The sequence below is a fragment of the Mytilus californianus genome, unplaced genomic scaffold, assembly GCF_021869535.1.
Source record: "Mytilus californianus isolate M0D057914Y unplaced genomic scaffold, xbMytCali1.0.p SCAF_2, whole genome shotgun sequence".
In the NCBI taxonomy this organism is placed as follows: Eukaryota; Metazoa; Mollusca; class Bivalvia; order Mytilida; family Mytilidae; genus Mytilus; species Mytilus californianus.
Window position 1 is genome coordinate 37,965,202 of NW_026262668.1, and position 10,142 is coordinate 37,975,343.

The 10,142-nt window shown below is 31.8% G+C and overlaps 1 long non-coding RNA gene across 1 annotated transcript; it reads left to right on the forward strand.

Annotated features, from left to right (window-relative positions):
- The first annotated feature begins 335 nt into the window (after positions 1-335).
- LOC127727967 (uncharacterized) lies at positions 336-9,818 on the forward strand. The gene is made up of 4 exons (XR_007993948.1): positions 336-415; positions 2,184-2,293; positions 9,212-9,348; positions 9,466-9,818. It is a non-coding gene; the product is annotated as an uncharacterized LOC127727967 (long non-coding RNA).
- The last annotated feature ends 324 nt before the right edge of the window (positions 9,819-10,142 follow it).

A 10,142-nucleotide genomic window follows, 5' to 3' on the forward strand; every position in this document is an offset into this window, starting at 1 on the left:
AAACAACAGTACTCCGAAACTGACGACTCTATCAAGTTAATTTAAATATGGATATATTTTCAATTCTGAGAAGAAACATGGTTTGTGGTTTTGTGTAAAATGTTTTTGTATCTCACCATTCTTTTCCCGGTTACTTCGGAATCATATTAATTATGGGTCGAGTCACATCGTTTCCCGTATTAATTTAAAGAACACAAAAAGGGGGAAAATGAAAACAACACGTTATTAATTTCATGCGTCCGAAGCTCATTAAATAATGCATTGGCTTTACTCTTTTTCTGACATATTTTCAACTGTAACACATTTTTTTTTTTTTTTGATTTTCAGCATTCGGAAGTATTTTATACGGAAATTCTTTCGAAACAACATTTACACAGAATGGAAAGACAATACAGAAATTCGCTGAAAAGGCAAAGTATGATATCATTACCTATTTATAGTCCAGTCACCGATTAAGAAAATCGGAATTGCCCTAGCAAATCAGAGTAAATTATCCCTCAAATCTCCATTTAACAATTTCGGTCTGCTGAATCCGAAAACTAACATTGACATAGCGATAAATGACCTTTAATTGATTTAATACTCCTTATTAAAATGGCGGCCATTCGTAAATTATTTCCCATTTGACAGAGAGAAGTTGTTTAACTGACTTTAAATCGTACTATCTGAACATACTTTAAATTTTTCACCATCTATAGTTTGGTACTTTATCCCGGCCTCGTTTAACATTAGTAGTATATAATTAAATAAAACTAGTAACATGTCATTAATCAAAATTCTGAAATATACATTACTATATTATTATGTATCCTTTGTTTATAGTGTATTGTGCAATAAAGAAAGACCTTTATTTTAGAGAAAAAAAAATAACAAAAATAACAGAAAACAGAAAAACAAAACACACACAAATTTGGATTTTTGGTAGTATATATATTCATAGATAAACATGATTTAGATATAGCATTTACTACAGTTTGGAAGGATGTTTTTCTTTTGTAAAATGGTTATGAGCACAAACAAGAACAAAACAATTACACAATAGAAACAACATTATAACAATATAATATATAAATAACATATACGGTGGTTTGGATAAGGTTAAACAATATACACAGTAATACTACCTAAGGTAATGTTAAGTTTCTTTAGTGAAAATTTTCGCAGGAATGGAATCTAGGGATCCCAGCAGAAATTGGTCATGTGGGGGGCTTAATTAAAAAAAAAACATTCTTTTCTAATATTAGATTTTCTCTGAGTGATTTTTGAGTCCTGTAAAATTTAATTGGTTTTCACATAGTTTTGTTTTTTAATAAAGAAATTAAATTAAAAGTAGTATTTATTTTTTTTATTTTTTACTATTTCCTGTTTTTCCTAAATTTTCAAATAAAATTATATCCATGTTTAACGAAATTATTTTGTGTATATGGTTATGAATCCAGTCACCGAATTTTATCCACAGATCTGCTATTTTATGGCATGTTCAAAATATGTGCTTACTATCTTCAAAAGCTTCATTGCAGAAAGTACATTTATCCTTTTGCTTTATCGAAGAATGCCAAAGATTCAGTTGTATTGGAACTCAATTGATGAAGTTTTGAGCTATTTGTAGTGTAAAAAGACATATTGTGCAAGCTTCTCTTATCGAAATTCTGTTCAATATTTTATAATATGTTTGTTAGGCCTAAATAAAGTAGGCTTTCAATATTGATTTTTTTCTGTATATTATAATGGCTAACTAGTATTAAGTTTTGGGTTGTCTTTTAACAACCGTCGGATCCAACTTAGTTTCAACTCTTTAATATATTTGTCAATATCTAGCATTATCAGCCCTCCGAATTTATATTCAAGACATAATATTTCTCATTTTACTTTGTCATGATTGTTTTTCCCAAATAAAGGAATACATTCTATCAATTAATTGGTTTAAAGCATTTTTACATGGTGCTTGTAATGTTAGAAACAGGTGGTTTAATTTTTAAATAAATGATTGTTATATTCTAACTGATGTCATTGTTTGTTTAGACCAATTTTTTTTATTAATTTATCAATTTCTTTGATTCTTGGATACAAATTTAAAAATTCCATTTCATGAATTTACTTAAAGGTTTATACAATTTCTATATAGTTTTATTTCGATGTGACATAATTTAAAAAAAGCTATTCTTATTTAACAACTCTTCTAGAAATAATTTTAACGATGCAAAGAAGTTATTAGTAACACCAGAATGCATGATGAAGATGCACCCAGCATGGAAACGTCACAATAAGAGATGGAATTTTCTACTGAAAACAAGTTAGTATCAATCTTGTCTTGTTTCATAGGCAGCTAACAATGAACCATTGATCAAGTTGCTATGAAAACGTCAGAAATTAAAACATTAACAATACGGTAAACGTGAAAAATCCTTATATTCACAGTTTCATATTTTTCAACGTCTATCCAAATACGGATAATCGACAGAACAAAATTGGAACGACAACAATTCGTTCTTTCAGGTTTATGAGTAATAACATTAACGGTACCAATTGTACTGCACCAGATGAACATTTCGACAAGTAATGTCTCTTCAGTGATGCTTGAGGCCAAACTTTTTGAAAATTCAAAACTTATTAAAAAGTTGAAGAGCTGGTAAAACCAAACAAGGACAATAAGTATAGCCAAATCCGGGTAATTTTTTGGTAATTTTCCTTCATTGAATTTTCCAATCTGATGAGGTAAGCAAAATTGAAAAGGACTGAAGAGGTATGGCCAATCTCCCCTGAATTTATATCACACTTGGGCTATTTTTAAAAACCATACAATCTTTACTTAAAGTCTCTGTATATACATAAAGTATACTAGTAAGTGTATTTATGAAATTTAACCAAATAATAAACGTTTAAAGTTTGTTCAGAATTACAATCTAATTATTTTGATTTTCGTTTACCACCAAACTATTAAAATCAACAACGTGACTGTATAGAACTTATGAAAAGAACTTTTAGAATAATGCAAAGTGCTCTAGACCAATGAAATTATTGGATTTGGTGTTATTTAAATGTGAGGAATGAATGTACATCGTGTTTTTAGTAAGATATTATCATATTGTTTAGGCCTATTTACAGTTCAAAAGAAAGAATTTCTATAAATGCGAAGCACATTTATCAGCTTGAAAGGATTAATGATTGAATCTAAATTGATTATTGAAACAAACACACAAAATCCACATAAGTTTGAAGTTTACCAGTACAGTAATATTGATGATTAATGTCATTATGTAAATATTTATAACTTCGGATTTATAAAAATATGTAAGCAATATCAAAGCTGAATGCAAAAAAGAAAGAAGAAGAAGAAAAAAAAAACCTTTAAGAGTTCAATATAACTTTGATCTTTAGCTAATACACTTAGACTCAGATTACTGTATCTGCAGGAAATATAAAAAGAATATAATAACGTTTGATTTATTTGAAAAATTAAATTTAATTTGATTACGTAGTATTTGATGTAAAGAACTATGTGATAAAATTTAGTTGTAACTCAGATTTTGAATATATTGATTTGAACTGGAAATAAACAAAAAAGATAATTCCTTACTTAATTGTTACATGAATTACATTCATACTCACAATAAGGAAACTTATACAATTCCTACCATTTCATCTACTGTTGTGTCATCTAATGTCTAAAACACAATTTATTAAAATTTTTCAAAATTGTAAGAAAGATCCTATATCAATAAGATTAATCCATAAATGATATGTCTAAAAAGGAAGCCCATTCATAATAGGTTCTAATTAAGACCATAACTGGAAAATTCGTCACAACAATAGTACGAGACACAATAGATAAGCGCTAGTACGTTTATAAAGTACCATTCGCCGTCCAGGTCAATGAATTGTATCTTTATAACGAACTAGCGCTTAAACTCTCAAACCACTACTGTGACGTCAGTCTATTCATTTTCTGTGGTTTCTTTTCTAGACTAAACGATTTCAGTGACTGAAATCCGTCGCTGAAATAAAATCATAAATAAAGGAAACAGTAGTATACTGCTGTTCAATAGTCATAATTCGATTAAGCAAAAACAAATCCGGGTAACAACCTAAACCGAGGGAAACTTTGAACTACAACAAAAGCAAACGGACATACATAGAAACGGACTTTAGATATCAACTGCCATATTCCTGACTTGGTACAGGACATTTTAAGAAAATAAATGGTGGGTTGAACTTGGTTTTATGGCTAGTCAAACCTCCCGCTTATATGGCAATGTTAAAAACACCGCTAAAATGACAACACTACGTGACAGAATACGGTACAAACAAACGCAAGAACACTCAACACAGAGAACTACACAAATAAATAATATAAAAGTACATTACAACATGCAAACCGCAGAATAACAACGGACACCTCCCATGAATTTACGACAGCACACCAGGACAATACAAACGAAATATAAACTGCGCGTCACATGCATGGATCAACGTCACAAAAATTTATGAAATTATATTGAATTGCTCCTTTTGTTCGTTTAAATTGATTAAGTTTGGAATTGTTCGTTTTACGCCCTTTGCTATGGCGGTTTTGTTAATTTATCATCGACGTACGAGTTTTAAATCTCCCCATGATATTTTCTTTTTCTTTGATATAAATGATAAATCGATAACGTTCATCGAAATCTAAAACGACACTTCAGACATGGACATAGATCAAACGAGTTGGGATATATAAACACTGTAATCAGTTCGATTGAATTAAGACGGATCTTTACTAACCTCGGCCATAAACTGTGATTGATAACAATACAGGAATAAATCTTCTATAAATATGGCACACTTGATGTCCATAGGAATACCAACAATCTGTAAATAAAACTAATGCCGAAACTGCCAAGGTTGGAACAGGGTGAGCCGCCTTCAAACATGTTTAATCCCGCCGCATTGTCTATGTGTCTGTCCTATATCAGGGACCTGTACTTCAGTGATTGTCACTTGTTGCTGAATATCATACTTGTATTTCTTTGATTGTTTCTTTTTTGAATAAATCAGGCTGTTAATTTTCTCGCTTGAATTGTTTAACATTTGTCATGTCAGGGTCTTTTTTTTATTTTGCAATGCAGTAAGGGCTTTTCTCAATATTGAAGACCGTACGGTGATCTCTTGTTGCTAATTTCTACGTGATGAGGTCTCTAGTGGAAATTAGTCTCATTGGCATTCATACCACGTCTTCTTGTATTTATATAAATGTTGTCAAGGAAAACATGTTAAGGCTTAAATCTTCTCCTCACACTTCCAGTAAGTATATCTTGTATATTTTCCATTTTCATTACAGAAGAAGGATGTATATTAGTTGCAGCAAATACATTTAAAAGGATCATCTAATCAAATACAAAAACTTTTGTTGGATGGATAAAATTGTGCGGAAGTGTAGTGTAGAGAGTCGAATAGTCATTACTGTCAACCGAATTGAAAGGACCATTACAAGCAAGTTGGTTGGATATTGTGTTATGGCTTATCGTTTGTGTTTTGAATTCTGTATTTTCGGTACATTTCACATATGTCTTATTTGTCAGTATAGTCGAGTTAATTTCCATTTAAAGTATTGTGTTAGTCCAAATAATTATGACGTCGTCACAGCATTAATTTAAAATAGCCTTTCAAGACCGTCATAATCATGATAATTATTTGGACTAGTATTGTGAAAATAATCGGAATTTTTGGATCTCGTTCCATATAATTGTATGAATTTCAAGATTATATATAGGTCACAAAAATACGTCACTTTTTGTGGCGTTGGTCTATTCATGTGATGCACAGTTTGTGGTGTCCTGTGCTGTCGTTAATGGGAGATGTCCGTTGTTATTCTGCGGTTTACATGTAGTAATTTACTATTATATTATTTATTTATGTATTTCTCTGGCTGAGTGTTCTTGTCTTTGTGTGTACTGTATTCCTGTTAGTTATTTTTTAACATTGCAATATAAGCGGGAGGTTTGGCTAGTCATAAAACCAGGTGCAACCCACCTTTTTTTCTTAAAATGTCCTGCACCAAGTCAGGACTATAGCAGTCGTTATCAAATAGTTCGTTTCTATGTATGTTGGCTTTTGTTTTTGTTGCAGTTCAGTGTTTCTCTTTTTCCGTTGTTTTCCTCTTATAGTTGATGTGTTTCCCTCGGTTTTAGTTTGTAATCCAGATTTGGTTTCTCTTAATCGATTTTTGACTTTTGAACAGCGGTATACTACTGTTGCCTTTATTTCTTAAACATCCAATATTTTTTTTTAACTACAAAAATAATTAATTCTATTATTTTAATTTGCGTTATCACTTGATTACAGTAAGGAAACTTGTTAAAAGCACTGCAATATTAGTTGTAAACACTTACTAGAAGTCGAAATGAAACGATAGAGTGTAGTTTAGATATCCAATACATAGTAAGGACATATATAACCGTGGCCATAGGCTCATATAAATTCATACAGAACCTTCTCAAAGACAAAATGCAAAAACACATTTCACAAAGTTCTTTAATTTCACTTGCGGATATAATGAGGATGTCATGTCACTCAACAAGCCATATTTCAGTGAGTGCTTCAATCTCATTTATCCCAGTGAACTTGAGATTAACGATACTATCGACACGAGAAGGTCTGTTTCACATATCAATCTTTTCCTCGATATTGCACAGATTGACGACTATAAAAAATTGAAAACAACACGTTTAATAATTTCCTGCGTCCGAAGCGCTTTTCTGGATTTACCTCCATCAGGAACGCTCAAAGCCAAACATTTGAAATCCGAGGGATGTATAAGTACCGAAACAGTTGAGGAGCTAAATTAGAATAGATGACAAACGTGATGATTTCAACTTTTCAATCGTCAACTTCAAATTTATCAGCGGTAACATTTCTTCTGTCTAATAGTATGACGCTTTCATATCTCAATTAATACGTTACACCGTGCTTATTCACACTATATCGACTTCAATTGAAATGGTGTGCTCGTTTCACAAAAACTGCTCAGGAAGAACGAATGAAATCAACACTACTTAAGTTTCACGATGACCATCACATAATGTTTGACCGGTACGATGTCTGTTTCTCAACTCACTACAACATTTTTTGCAGTCTTAGATCTTTAGATACCAGAATGGTCGTCTAATCTGTAATTTTATCGATTATGTCCTATTCCCAATTGTGACATTTTGCCTGCGTGTAGATTCGTTTGGCGAGTTTATCCGATTCCATGTGTTTGTTTGTTACCTTGAATTGACTTCTTACTCGATTTATTAGATTAAAGCATCGATAAACTAGTGTTGTCAATATAATGGAATTTTATGCGACTGTCATACAAGTGAGAGGTTTAGCTAGCTATAAAACCAGGTTTAATCCACCATTTTCTACATAAGGAAATGCCTGTACCAAGTCAGGAATATGAAAGTTGTTTTCTATTCGTTTGATGTGTTTGAGCTTTTAATTTTGCCATTTGATAAGGGACTTTCCGTTTTGAATTTTCCTTGGAGTTCGGTATTTTGTTTATTTTACTTTTTACATGAATTGAGCGTACAACCTTCAACAATAAACAAAATTCATACTATGTAGTAAGCTATAAAAAGTACTAGGATGACGAAAGAGAGACTGATACCAAAGGCATATTCAAACTCATAAGTCGAAGACAAACTGACATCGCCATAGCAAAAACAAAAACGACATAAGAAAACAACAGTCTACAAATCACAACATAGAAAATTAAAGAACGAGCAACACAAATCCCATTTAAAACTAGGTGATCTCAGGTGTTCCGGAGGGTAAGCAGATCCTGTCACACATATGCCACCCGTCGTGTTGCTCATGTCAGTACAAAGTTGGTGATAAATCTGATGTCACACTCAAGGAAAAGAGGACGCGGATGTAGTTACTACAACTGAAGCATAATCGTCGTCATCTGTAAAACAGAGATTGGTCAACTCGTGATGGCGTCCATAAAATTTTCGAAAGAATGAAATCAACTACATATCTTGGAACTATTGGTTAAATAGATTCCTTGTAAAAAGCAACTCTCTATCAAGGAAATCATGATAGGAAATGCAAGCTCTGGATGATCATATTATCTGGGTGATGTATACTCAATATCTATGCGCTGCTGGAATGTTGCTCCATAGAAATATCTCTTTAGTCGTAAATTGGTTTTTTTTCAGTCGATTCTCTTTGTCAATTTCTAAATATATAAAGTCAAGATATGATATATACTTAACTATTTCTGTAGTATCCTTTGAGTCAAGTTCGATGGGATATTACGCTCAAAATAGTCTCAAAACTTTGAACTATTTAGCGAGACGACATCATTTATATAGCTGGTCGTGAAGTTTAAAATAATGCTAGCTTCTTTTCATTCTTCACGAGAAGTACTTGTATGAATACCGCCTCGTATGAATAAATAAAGAACTTTGCAGTTGGTTTCCATAACATCCTGATTGTTTGTTGAGAAAAACGTCCTTCAAACGTATCAAAACATGCTGTAAACCAAGAAATCAAGTATCTTGATAACATCGGTTTCAGATTTGTTTGACTTGTATTTCCTGTAAAATGATTAAACTTAAATGTAATCAAATAGTTTGCGCAATCTTAAAATAAACAATCCTAAATACGTGCAAATGTTATGCGCTCCACAAAAAATGGTATCACAAAACTGTACAAGAAAATGCCTGTACCAAGTCAGGAATATGACGGTTGTTTTCCATTCGTTTGATGTGTTTGAGCTTTTAATTTTACCATTTGATAAGTGACTTTCCGTTTTGAATTCTCCTTGGAGTTCGGTATTTTTGTTATTTTACTTTTTATGTGACAGAAGAAAATTATACCGGGTAATACTCATTTTTGTGACAACGAATATTTGTAGAAAATGGTGGATAATATCTGGTTAATATTGTTTTTTTTTTTTATTTTGATGGTTTACTGAATCGACATTTTACCCTAAATTTTATTTGATACGAGTTACATCCCTTAGGTGAGAGTAGTGATGTTGTCTGCTATGGGAGGTATGTTGCGGGAAAGTGATTAGTAGTTGCTTTACCGGTTTATTCTGCGTTCATTTGCGGGCATGTTTATTTTGGGGTAAATAGTGTATTTTAAGTTCTAGAAAACTTGCTTTAATTGGTTGTTTTTTTTTATTACACTAGCTATCCTGTGATAAGTAATGATTAAGGCAAAAGAAAACTTTTCATTACAGCTATGGATATGATTGAAAGGCATTCAAACGACACATCTGATTATAGTATTCTATCACATCTGTTGCATAACAGAAAACTCAGCGATAAAGAAATCTACATAAACTTGACGGATTTACTTGTTGCCAGCATTGATACAGTAAGTTGAACAAATTGAACCATCCAACCATAGTTCTTCCTTTCTTAACTCCGGACATTAAGAGTCTTATAAATTTGTGTGGCATGAGGCCTCTATTTTTCTTGTTTTCTGTTTCAGACAAATACAGCATTACAATGGTGTCTCCATGAACTTGCATGTCATCCTGATGCACAGGATACAATTCTTTCTGAATCTGAAAGGATATTAGATGGACGATCAAGTTTGGAGAAGACTGACTTGGATAAATTAGATTTCCTCAGTGCTGTTCTTTGTGAAACTTTAAGGTTGAAACTCAAATTATAAGTTATAAGATTAATTGATTAAACTAAAACGAAATTTGGTATGCCTCATATAATATCAATTCTTTATTAACGTCGTAATTATATTTCAGACCGTTTTCTAATATATACTAGGGAAACTCACAGTAAAACATGACAGACACTTCTTTATAATAGTAAGGTGGTATCAATTGGCGCAAGTATGGCAACTCTATTTGTAATATAATGCTATTTGTAAGGAAAACACTACTTGTAATTGCAGTATTTTTGTCTGTTTTTTGCCAATCTGATTAAAATAAGTTCTTTCACTTTATTCTGTTAGATTTGTATGTCGCTTCATTTAAGATCAGATAAAAATTTTAAGGGGTCATGTTCAGTTACCTTTTAGTATCCAATATACCCTTCCCTTGTGTGTTACAATTCAAAATCCAAAATATTGTTGGGTAAACCCTTTTTACGTTATATTTTTAAACTCAATGTTTGCACTGAGTATTCAATTTTCTATTTGTATACTAC